The following is a 13914-nucleotide window of genomic DNA, read 5'->3' on the forward strand; positions in this document are numbered from 1 at the left end:
GGGGATTTATATTAAACCTTGGGATTAATATTATAAACCATGGTTGATTTTCATATTGAGACAATGTTTGTCACAATGTGGTGTTAGACCATGGTAGACCATAATTGCCCATGGTCGGCTATTTTGACCAATGTTGACCATGATTGGTCATTGTTGAGCATGGTTTACCATGATTGATTTCCATATTGAGAAAATATTTTTCACAGACCCAATGGGTTAATAGTATAAACCCATGGGATATAAACATTAAGATAAATATTATAAAACCCAAAGAACTATAAACTCAAAGGAATAACTTTGAACCCTAACATCAATACTAAACCATAGGAATATAAAACCTAAGATTAATAAACCCTTGGGATTAATAGTGTAAACATAAGTGACCATTAATATTATAAACCCAAGGGATTAATAACCCCAAGGAATTTATATTATAAACCTAAAGGACTCTAAATACAAGGGATTTATGTTAAACCCTAGGATAAATATTATAAAACCTATCAATAATATTATACCCTTAGAATATGAACCTTTAGATTAATAAACACAAGAGATTGATATTATAAACCCAAAGCACTGATAAACACAAAGGATTAATATTAAAAATCCAAGGGAAAAATATTAAACCCAAGGAATATAAACTCTAAAATAAATATTATAAACCCTAAAACAAACATGGCTGACCATAGTTGATTTTCATATTGAGACAATCTTTGTCACAATGTGATGTTGGACCATGGTTAATCATGATCGATTTTCATATTGAGATAATTTTTGTCACAATGTGGCATTGGACCCTGGTTGACCTTGGTTGACCATGGTTGATTTTCATATTGAGACAACCTTTGTCACAATGTGACGTTAGACCATTGTTCACCATGGATGACCATGGTTGTCACAATGTGACATTGGACCATCATAAAATCTTTATCACAATGTGACCATAGTTATTGACCATGATTAATTTTCATATTGAGACAATCTTTGTCACAACGCGACGTTGGACCATGGTTGACCATCGTTGATTTTCATATTGAGACAATCTTTGTCACAATGCAACGTTGGACCACGGTTGACCATGATTGATATTTATATTGAGATAATTTTTGTCACAATGCACTATTAGGACAATCTTTCCACAGTGCGACATTGGACCATGATTGACCATGGTTGTTGAAATGTGATGTTGGACCATGAGATAACCTTTGTCAGAATGTGACCATGGTTATAGATCATGGTTGACCATGATTGATTTTCATATTGAAAATCTTTCTCACAATATGGTGTTGGACCATGGTTGACTATGGTTGATATTCATAATGAGATAATCTTAATCGCAATGTGGTGTTGTGTTAGGTCCCTATAATACTAGTGATTCCTGTTGAGCCTCAAACCTGCACCTTCCTATACACCCTCTCAGCCTTCCTTTTCCACTTATTGCATCCACCCAGCTGTTAAATCATTGCATTATAGTTTAAAAAGAGTTCTTTACATGGTTTTCTGACTATACTTATGACTGTTGTTTGGTTTAGTTTTTAGTTTTTTCTTCATGCGCGAGAACATTGTCAATTTCCGCAGCAGTCGCATCCTTGCAGCTATGTTTTGTTAAAGTTGTGTCTAGGAGTCCTATGAAGAAACGAGCCACATATGGCAAGCTCCAGGTGACGGATACATGGAACGTGTCCTATCGAAGCAGCCAAATCATCCATGGAAGGTCACGGTACGAAGGTCAAAGGAAAGAGAGCCACCAAAGCAAGTTACAGCGCGTGGCACATCTCTGTTTTGAGCACGTGAACGTTATGTGGCACAGTCCTCAGCTCACGAAGACACCAGCACACCTGGAGATCACTTCTGTAACCGGAATCTAACAGCAACCACTCCAGAGATTTAATAAACATGATGATAGTTACGCTAGATTTCGGCTGAAGGGATCTACGTACCCTTGGCAATACAGTCAATAGCGTAGGAGTTAGTTAGATAGTTTCAGCATTTTGTCATTATAAATAACGCGTCGATGAACGCTGTAAAGAAGTTTTTTCCCTTATGTAAATTCTGAACTGTTGTATTGTCACCCCACTGTTTATACATATTGCTGTTTTAATATATGAGAAGACTTTTCTGAGCTTATTCGTGTGATTACTTGTTGACCGGCTGAAGTGGCAGAGGGCCCCTGCGCGCTGAAGCCTTGTAAAGTTTTCCTTTGGTTTTATTATGTTCTTGTATCATTAGCTTGTACATAACACTTCATTTGATGTTTCTTAACTCACTGCTGTTTAGATTTTCACCCCTGTTTTCTTATAACTGTCAACTGATTAGTGCTTTTCTGCAAGTTTTCTTAGGCAGCCCGGGCAAATTTTCATCTTTTTGATAACTATTGGCATATGAGATCATCTTGTCCTTCCTGCTAACTTTCATTTTCTGAAGTTCTTTCATTTTCTAAAGTTTAATTTCAGCATTGTCTTTTCCAAGTTGTGATTTGCTTACTTATTTTCTTTGTTACTTAGATATCATACTGCTCATCAATTTATGGTTTCTTTCTATAGTGAAGTGACTCTATTAGCAAGAAATCAGAATATCACTAACTGTAGTGTGATTTAGTTATCATATTGCTTAAACTTATTCATGATTGCTTCCCACAAGGTAGATTGAGCTGAAGGGTAAAGGATCAGAAGAGTTGAAGTAGTGTGATTAGTTTCCTTTCTGCAATTTAATTTCTTGCAACTTAGTTATCATATTGCTTAAACTTATTCATGATTACTTCCCACAAAGTAGATTGAGCTGAAGGGTAAAGGATCAGAAGAGTTGAAGTAGTGTGATTAGTTTCCTTTCTGCAATTTAATTTCTTGCAACTTAGTTATCATATTGCTTAAACTTATTCATGGTTGCTTCCCACAAGGTAGATTGAGCTGAAGGGTAAAGGACCAGAAGAGTTAAAGTAGTGTGACTAGTTTCTTTTATGCAATTTAATTTCTTGCCATTTAGATAGCATATTGCTTGACTTATTCATGATTACTTCCCACAAGGTAGATTGAGCTGAAGGGTAAAGGATCTGAAGAGTTTGAGTAGTGTGAATTAGTTGCTTTGCTTTTGGTTTGAGTTTCTTTAAGTTCAGTTTTTACTTTCTTTTCATTCAGCAGCAAGGATACTGGGCCATTGTCATTAGTTCAATTTTTGATGCATTTACTTTCTCTTAGGAATTGATTTCAGCTTAGCTTTCTTCTTGAGCACTTTCAAGTTTGAGAAAATCACCATAGAAACCACCATCACTATCCATACTTCACACTTCACTTTCACTCTCACCATCACACATTAGGGAAAGATAAACCCAAAAATAAACTAAAAACTCAAAAACGACAAAAGATTAAGGAAATGGTTATCTAGTACATATAGTACACTTCACGTCGTCAGTTTACGAACCCCGGATTGACATTATAAATAGCAATTTAGATCACACTAAATTTACCAAACATTTTGGCGCCGTTGCCGGGGAAGTGAAACTAGGTAGCCAATTTCTTTAAAAAAAAAAAAAAAAACAAGAAAATTTCAAGGAAGGAAAATTGATAACCTCTCAAAGTATGCTCTCCTCTTGCACTTAGTGTGATCTGGAGGATCAGAAAAGGGAAAGTTATTGGTTTAATAGTTTCTTGAGTATGCTCTCTTCTTGCACCTAGAGTGACCTAGAAGATCAGAAAGAGAATTATTAGCCCGACTTGAAGAAAAATAAAAAATGACATGCATAGAGCAAGAGATTCTAGGGGAAGGTTTTTAGCTAGAGCCAAGAGTTCGATTTTTACAACTCCATCTACTTCAAGGAATAGACAAGAGACACCTCCATCATCTCCAACTTACACTCCTAGCCCTAGGATTCTTGGAATTCAAGAGGCAGTAGTTGACTCTCCCACACCTTCCATCGAATCTGAACTAGAAAGAGATCCTTTCCTTCCTTCTACAGAGAGACAAATTATAATTGAAGAAGTAGAATCATCTGAAGAAGAAGAGGGAGAAATTCCTTCTCGTTCACCCTTAGTAGAGGAACCAGGGGACTCTGAAGTCTCCAGGGAAACTACCATGACAGAGGAAGGAGCAACTGGATTTGGTAGAGGAGGAAATAATGGAGGAGGAAGAGGTAACATTGGGGGAAATAGGGATGGAGATAACTCATTCGGATTTCCTATAGTCGATGAGGACTCCCGAGCCACAATGAAAAACATCTCATCATCTGTCCTCCCAAACTTCCATGGGTTAAGAAATGAGGACCCTGAAACATTTCTATTTGAGTTTGAGGTTGTGTGTCGAACTTATGATTATCTGGAAGACTCTCAAAAACTCAAACTGTTTCCTTCAACATTGAAAGGAGCAGCGTTGAAATGGTTCATGGGATTACTCACTCAATCCATTAGGACTTGGAATGATATGAAACAAACATTTTTGGATAGGTACCTGACTATTGTATGCCCACCAATCACAAGGATGAGGTATTCAAAATGGTGCAAAGAGAAGATGAAAACTTGGAGGATTTACTTGAAAGATTCCAATACAACTTGAAAAGAGAAAAAATGAGTAACTTAGATGAGGAGACCTTGAAAGCCCTTCTATTAAAAGCCATTAGAGATGAATGGAAAGGATAGATATTTTGAACATGATGGGAAAAGGAGACATATCTCAACTTCCACTTCATGATGATATAACAGAGCTATGTGTCCATCTCTCAAGGGGGAAATCCAAAACTCAAAAAGGGCCTAGAGATCCTTCTCTCATCAGAGCAAACAAATCTGCCACTGGATCAGTAAGTAGGGCTGAGATTGGCAACATGCTTGATGAATTCAAAACTGACATCTTAGGGAGTCTTAGTGAGCAACTAGACACCCTTAAGATTCACAATAAGCAGAAAGCAGAAGCTGAGGCTTTGGCCATCTTTTGCCCAAAGTGTAGGAAGAAACATGCTCTAAGGGAATGTCCCTTGGATGCAAAAAGTTGTACAAACATGTGTAATTTGTTCAGAGAATCATGAGACCAAGGATTGTCCTTCAATTCCTGGGCTCAAAGCTGTCTTTCAAGAAGATCCAAATACAATCGAATCTCTCTGTTTTGTTGCAAGGAGACCTTGGCAGGGGCAACAAAATCAAGGGTTTAACAACTCTATGAATTTTCAACCCCCACCAAATTGGAATCCTTGGCAACAACCTTGGTCCCAACCTAAAAATCCTTTTCAATCATGGGTACAAGGTATGCAAAATCCTTATGGGAGATTTGCTCAATTTTATCAATATCCCCCATCTTTTCAAAACCAACAAGCTCCACACTTCCAAATCAAAACCACAACTATCATTGCCATTTCCACAACAACAACAACCTTCTCAACAGAATCCAACTTCTCAACTCTTGCTTCCATTCCAACAAAAGTCAAATCAACTTCCTTCTCAGCCATTGCCAAACCCCAATAACAAAAACCCTCAAAATGCTTACATGATGGAAGGTCAACAATTTCCTGCCTATATGATTGTTCCTCTCAATGATGTACAACTCAGATCAGGTAGAGTCCTAGATAATCCTTCTATAGATGCTCAAAAGCAAAGCATTTCTGAGGAAGATTCTCTTGAAGCCAATAAGGGTTCTGAAGCATCTCTTCAAAACCCAAGCACTCAAAAAGAAAAAGAAAAAGAGTTAACCCCCACAACTCCTATAGTTGAGCAACCTGCATCTTCATCCACACCTCCTTTCCCTAAAAGATTACAAATTGACAAAGGGGTAGAAAAACAAATCTTGTTGCCTAACTATGATTTTTTAGATGAATTGAAGAATGTCTGTATCAAGATTTCCTTGTTACAAGCCATTAAAGAGATTCATATTCTAGCAAAAACAATAAAGGATTTGAGTCTTAAAAGATCAGGAAGGAAACAAAGAGATACAAGAAGAATCCACCTGGTAGGAAAAAATGCAGATATCATGATGGGAAAAATTACTATGCAGCAGAAGTATGTAGATCCCGGTAGTCCAATTGTCAAAACACATATCAATGGGTAGAAATACCAAATACTTTGAGATTGATTTAGGGGCTGCTATCAACATCATGAGTAGACAGACTATGGAACAGCTAAAACTTCCTAATCTTCTTTTTACACCTACTTTATTGCAACTTGCAGATCGATCAATTATTAAACCAGATGGTGTATTAGAAAGACATTACAGTCTCTTAGACTCTTGGGAATATCCAGTAGATTTCATGATTTTAACTCCCAAGAGTAATTTAGGAGGACATCCTCTCATCTTAGGAAGACCTTGGCTAGCCACAGCTAATGCTTTTATCAGTTGTAGGTCTGGGGATATGTATATTTCTGATGGTAATTCGACAAAGAAGTTCAATCTGTATCTCCCAGCAAAAGAAATTACAGAAATAAGAGATAATGAGTGGGTTGATGATGAAGATACTATACAACCTGCCTAACCCTTTACCATTCTGAGATCAGTGAAGATAGTCAAATTCTGAACACATTAGAAAACTTTGAACCATCTTCAGAATATGCACACACAATTTCAGTTGGATTCTGACATTGAGTGTCTATCATCTAGACAAATGTCTCTTTTCTCTATGGAAGAGTTTGGTAGTTCCACCATTGAGATTTTTCCAGGAAAAACATTGAATATCAAAAAAAACTTGGAAAAATCACATAGGAAGAGCTAACCAAAATCTTGCAAAAACATTCTACTGCATTTTGCATGGGAGTATACCGATATGAAAGGTATTGACCCTAAGACTTGCATTCATCACATCTACATTGAGGAAAACAGTAGACCAATCAGACAACCTCAAAGAAGGATGAATCCAAACCTTAGGGAGATAGTGAAAGAAGAGCTCCAAAAGTTACTTAATGTAAACTTCATTTACCCAATTTCAGATAGCCAGTGGGTTTCTCCTTTGTGTTATAGTACCTAAAAAGAATGGTAAATGGAGGTTTGCATTGATTACAGAGAATTGAACAAAGCAACTTTGAAGGATCACTTTCCTTTACCCTATTGATCAGGTATTAGATACTTTAGCAGGCAAAAGTATTTCTCATTTTTGGATGGTTTTAGTGGTTACAATCAGATTCAGGTAGCACCTGAAGATCAGGACAAGACCACATTTACTTGTCCATGGGGAACTTTTGCTTACCGAGTACTTCCTTTTGGATTATGTAATGCACCCGCAACATTTCAAAGGGCAGTACTAGGAATCTTTTCTGATCTAATTCATGATTGTGTAGAGGTTTATATGGATGATTTTACAGTTTATGGTAATTCATTTGAAGAGGCATTAGAGAATTTGGAAAAAGTCCTTATAAGATGTAAAGAAACAAACCTTTCATTAATGTCATGAGAAATGCTTTATGATGTTTACTGAAGGGATTGTTTTAGGTCATCATATTTCAGGAGATGGGATTAAAGTTGATAGATCAAAAGTTGAAGTCATCTCCAAGTTGCCTATTCCAAATTGTCAAAAAGATGTTAGAAGTTTTCTTGGATTTACTGGATATTATAGAGATTTATTGAAAACTTCACCAAAATAGCATCTCCACTCTTCAATTACTTACAAAAGACTGTTAATTCAAATGGGATCCTGATTGTCAATCTGCTTTGAAACTTTAAAAACAAGAATATCTGAAGCACCCATTTTGAGAGGGTCAAATTGGAAACTTCCTTTCCATATTTCTACAGATGCTTCAGATACAGCTCTAGGAGCTGTTGTTGGGTCAAAAGGATTTAGATTCCTTATGCCATTTACTACACCAGTAAAAAATTTGACTCCCACTGAGTTAAATTATACTGTGACTGAGAAAGAGTTCTTAGCTGTTGTTCATGCAATCAACAAGTTTAGACATTATATAACATGCTATGAAACTTTTGTCCATACTGATCATTCTGCAATTAGATATCTCATGAACAAACTTGTTACTAATGGCAGCAGTTAGTTACAGATGGCTTTTACTTTTAACAAGAATTCAATATTACTGTGTTAGATAGACCAGGGAAACAAAATACAGTAGCTGATTTCTTGTCTAGAATCCAAAATACTAACGAAGATTCTCCTGTAGAGGATAAGTTTCCAGATGAATATTTGTTTGCAGTAACTACTAAGACTCCTTGGTATGCAGATATTGCTAATTATTTGGTTACAGGGAAGCTACCTCCACACGTATTTCCAATGAGAAAAGGAAAATTATTCAAGAGAGTTCAATATTATTCATGGATTTCTAATGAATTGTTTAAAACAGGCTAGATTGTGTGATCAGAAGATGTGTTCGGGAAGATGAAATGCCTGACATCCTCAAGGCATGTCATGATGAACCATGCAGTGGACACTTTGCTGACAAGAGGACGACCTATAAAATCCTTTCTTTAAGATATTATTGGCCTTCCTCTCTTCAAAGATGCAAAACAATATGTCAGAAGGTGTGACAGCTGCCAGAGAGTTGGGAGACCGACTCTTTCAAATGAGATGCCATTACAGCCACAGGTACTCATCGAACCCTTTTGAAAAAATGGGCTTTAGATTTCATTGGACCCATTAATCCACCATCTAGACAAAAGAAATATATATTGTTTGGCACTGATTATGTCACTAAATGGGTAGAAGCCAAGGCATTGCCTTCTGCCACTGAAAATTCAGTTGTTCAATTTCTTTTTGAGGATATTTTTACTCGTTTTGGTGTCCCAAGAGAAATTGTGACAGATCAGGGAAGTCAATTCACATCTAACTTGATGGAGAAGCTGATGGAAGAATACAAAATCAAGCACAGAAAATCTACTCCTTACCATCCTCAAGCAAATGGTCAAGTGGAATCTACAAAAAAAGTTATTGAGAGCATCATCACCAAAAATGTTCATCTCCACAGAAGAGATTGGGCAGAAAGGATCCCTGAAGCCTTATGGGCCTACAGAACTACATGGAGGAACACAACAGGACATTCTCCCTATGAACTTGTTTATGGGAAAGAAGTCCTGCTCCCCATTGAGTTTCAAGTCAATACTTTCAAGATGGCAGTTCAGCTGGGGATGAATCTATCAGAAGCCCAAAAGCACAGAATGAAGCAACTGAATGAGCTAGAAGAGATCAGACAAGATGCAATTTTAAGGACTGATCTAGTTCAACATCAAAGAGCTAAGTGGCATGACATATATATTAAAGAGAGAAAGTTTCAAGAGGGAGATTGGGCTTTACTGTTTGATTCCAAGTTTAAAGACTTCAAGGGAAGTTTCAGACTCATTGGCTTGGGCCATATGAGATTGATAAAGTCTTTAACCAATGGAGCAGTAAGATCAAGACCATTGATGAATTTCAGACTCCTCTTATTGTGAATGGCTACCGATTGAAAATTTATCATAAGCCACTTTCAAAAGAGGAGTTTGTCAAAATGTTCCAAGAGAATTCTGCAATAAGGTTGGTGGAGAAGAATCCTTCTCTTCCACCAGCCTAATCTTTGTTTCTTTCAGTTTTTGAAAAAATAAAAATAAAAAATAAAAAAAATGTGTATAAGCCTGAAAACCAATCCCAGATTGCCGGTCTTATGCAGAAAATATAGAGTGAAAATCAGGGATACCTGACACTCTATATTTTCCAAAAAAAATCTCCTCTCCTTCTCTTTCCATCTTCACTTCATCTCACTTGTCATTTCACTTCACCTCCATCTCATTTTCATCTCCATTCCACTTCATTCCACTTCATTTTCACTTTCACTCATTCCATTTCACTCCATCAATAAAAGTCCCCTTCAGGACTATTTTCATTCAGTTAGTTCTTTTCTAACTATCTTTGTGCAGACAAGGGGGTGCTGTCTCAGTTTCCGCAGCCAGAAACGATTTCCGCAGCCAGCATCACTCTATTTTCAAAAATACAATCAACTGTAGTGCCATAATCATGAAATGCAGTGTAGGTGTAATTGAGCTAAAGACATGGGGCATCTCCAAGATATCAAAGAAGAGAAAATGGTTAGAAGCCTTGAGCAAGAATTAACAAAGTTTCCAAAGGTATGATCAAAAATCTTTATCAAATGACAATTCAAGTCATAATTACGTATAGTTATTAAACCATAACAGGCTCTCCTATGTGCAATGATTTGATATATTAGCCCACTATCACTCTTATTCCGCAATGTCACTCCACACACCTCGCATTTATCTCCCTAACGGTCTCATGATTACTCCGAGTTTGAACTCAAATGTGACTTCACTTCTAGTTATTACCCGTACTCTCGAGACGTGACCTATTATGCTACGGCTCTTCCCAGCTGTAATTTCCGCAGCCGTCTGTTGAGACGTGTAAGATCTCATACACAGTCATCCGACTCGAAGGAATCTTGCCGTTACTCCACTGCTTATCACTCCACTCATACTCCACTTATAGCATACTCCTTGCATGCATCCACATTTCATTTTATGAACTCGTTATCGCTGCTCACTCACTGTTCCTCCCGTAATTCAGGTATTTCCACTCACTGTTCTCTATTTCCAACTGCCGTCACTACAGTTTGCTCTAAACCCTGACTACCGTCATTACAGTCTATCCAAAACCCTGAACAGAGCTATTTTTTCCTCTTAACCCTCACACGCAGAAGAACTCTCAGTGGAATTTAAAACAAAGAATGGGAAAATTACTGAGAGCTGAGCCAGAAGGATCGAAATACTTGGAGGGTTATCCGCAAGTTAAGGAACTGCTGAAGAAAGTTAGATGGCTACGATTTATCCAGAAGTTTAAAGGCTATAACAAGGAGGTGACCAAAGCTTTTGCAAGGTCGTTTAATGGACAAACAGTGGAAGTTGGAGATTTAAAATTCACAGTGACCTAGGCCACAGTAGCAGCTGCCACAGGCCTACCTCAAGAGGGTGAAAGGTGGTTTAAAAATAGAAGTGTGGAAGATCAAATATGGAGAACCATGCTACAAAACCAAGGTATGGATACCACCGTATTCACAAGAGGCATCCCTGTTAATGTATTAAAAGAGGAATGGTCTAGTCTATTGTTAGTCATTCAGAAATTTATCACATGTGAAGGTCGTTTTGGCTCTATGTATATGTATCATGTCAGACTGATGATGAATTTCATGGACGGTCACACTCTTAATTTACCTCATTTTCTGATATCAAGTTTGAAAAAGATGATTTTTACAGTTCAAAAACATGTAGGCAATATTGAACCTCATCTTTACCACCATGGACTCATCAAAATTCTTATTGAGGAACAGTTGAAGAAAACTAAGGATACTTGGGGGCAATTCTTGACAAGGAACTACTTCCAAGAGCCGTCTGAGGCCTCTGGAAGCAGTCCACCAAAAATTCCAAGGAAAAGTAGGAGGAAAGAAAAAAGCATTACAATCCAAGACTCCCCTACAATAGAAATTCAAGAAACAGTCCAAAAAGGAAAAGAAGATAGAGCTAGAAGTAAGGAACAGAAAAAGGAAAAAGGAAAAAGGACTATCCAAGAAGTCTATCCATCCCCTAAGCAATCCATAGAAGAGGATTATCAACCTCTGTCAGAAAGATTAATAGATCTTCAAGCTGCTGCCATAGCCAAGAAAAAGCAAAAAGGAAAACAGAGTGCACAAGAGAAAAGTACTAGTTCATATTTAAGAAGGAGCACTAGGCTAAAAGGGAAGGGGAATAAAACCAAAGAAAAACAGTCTCACTTTATTGATTTAGATAAAGAGACACTTGAGAAATCTCCAACTCAGCCAAGCATTGAGTTAAGTCCTCCACGTGAGGAAAGCCCTTTTCGGCCGGAAAGAGAGAGTAGTCCTCCTTCACCAGAATTTGAGTTTAGGCCAAGAAAGACACCTGAGGTAGATTATAATCAACAAGAGGCATACAATTACCTGGAAACCTTAGAACAATCAGCTGCAGGACCAAGTACCTCTCTGCCACCTGATGCACAAGTTCAGTCTTTGAAACAGGAAATATTTGAGTTAGAAGTCCTAAATAGGCATATCATACAAGAAAATGAAGCACTCAAAGAGCAGAGTAAAGTAGACAAGATTGTCCATGATAATACTATGCTCCATTTAGGACTGTGGCAAAAGAAAAACAGAAAACTGAAGAAGAAGTGCAAAAAGTTAAGCAGATCATTGATTAACCTCAAGTTCAAATGCCTAGTCAGGAAGCTGTTGTGGTCACCAACAACCCCCCTCTTTGATTGGTATTAGCAATAACACCAAGCAAATGGGGACCCTTAACGAAAATCCAAAAAAACATTTTATCAAAAAATTTGTATTTTAAACTCCCTAAAAGCTATATCGTATCGCGAAGAGAGAGTGAGACGTTTTCCTATGCGCATAATAAACTGCGAAGAAGCGACGCGAAATTCATCGCATCTCTTATATAGTGAAACGCTCTTAAATGAAAAACTTAAGGAATCGCCGACGGCCGACATGCGACGTCGCATATCGCAACATCGCAAAAAACAACACACGATGATTATGAAACTGCGATCTGCGATTTGCGATTTGCGATGAATGCGATCACCAGTTCCTGCGATGATACATCTTAAACGACGCAATCCTCGACACTACGATGCGAGTCGCAGAAATCACTCATCGCAAAGGTTCCTCGGCACAGCGTTCAAGGAAAGCTGTTTGCAGACCAAATTGAGCGCGCACCTAAAAAGAATTTAATGATTGTACGCCAAAGTATCCGAGAAGGATTGTATTGTGTTTTTCGAAGAGTCAGTTCATTATGAGTGTCATGATTATGCATTCATTAGAGCTTAAAGCTTTCATGTCAATCTTTTCGTCGTTACTCTTTTTCTTTGCGTAAACTACAAGACAACAGCTAATATAAATCAATATGCAGGAAACATCTAAGGAGAACAGAGAAGAAATGCCTTCGCAAATGGATGCCGCATGCAGCAGGACCGCGGATTCCAGAGTATCACTCAACAGAGACTGATGGAAATAGACTATCCAAGACTCAGAGTCAAAGGCACACAAAAGCAGCATGTTCACAAAAGATCCTGAAGCTTAGACTGGGTAAAGCAAAAAGAAAAACGCTAAAGAGGGAAAGCGCTCCAGAAAAGCCTGGAACAAAGAACGGAAGCAGTTTTCAATTCAGAAAATTGTCCAGAGAGCAAAGTCCCTGATTTATTCAGTCATTCGCAAGGCCGGAAAGCGAAATAGCAACAACACAATCAGTTTGAGAGAAATTTGGGTTATTACCAAGAATACACGCAGCGAATACACCGAGTCAGAGGAAAATATCTTCTAGTTTGTCAGAAAAGCGGTGCCAGCTCTTGTTGTTTCTATTTTCGTAACTCAAACGAAAGAAGAAGACAACCAGCCGACTCTTCCCAGGCGAATGTTGCATTTCTTACAACACTAAGGAGCAAATACAGAAACGGTTAGAAATTAGATTTAATTTTTAGAAATAAATTTGCTTTAGTAGAAGGGCGGTCATTTGAAACCGTGTCCTAAATTTATGTAATTAAGATTAATTAGTTAGCAGTATTTAAACCCTTCTCAGGCATTTAGAGAAGGGTCCAGAAATTTGTCAAAAAACTTGTCCTCAGAACATGCACTTTTGCACCCTCGGAGGGGGTTTTTGGTGAATGGATGGATCGAGATTTATCAATGTTTGCATTTAATGTCTGCTACTGATGTTGCACTTTTGTACTCTTAGTAGATGTTAGAACAAGTAGAGATAAATCGTTATTGCTTAAACCTTATGAGTGGAACCAGTCATAAATGGTACTTTTATCTCTTGACCCGTTTCTGTTCATATTCTTAAAGTGATATGCAGTTTCAGTTGTTTATACGTTAATGCATGAATGTGTGGGTTACCATTTGGCACTTCTGTATGGTGGAGTCATTTATTCGTGCTTGATATATGAATAACTCATTATGCGATATGCTGTTCACAACTGTTTTGCCTAACTTTTTATGCAGAATGGTT

This window comes from Pinus tabuliformis, chromosome 6 (assembly GCF_031772625.1).
Source record: "Pinus tabuliformis cultivar Carrire ecotype Pingquan chromosome 6, CPIR1, whole genome shotgun sequence".
In the NCBI taxonomy this organism is placed as follows: domain Eukaryota; kingdom Viridiplantae; phylum Streptophyta; class Pinopsida; order Pinales; family Pinaceae; genus Pinus; species Pinus tabuliformis.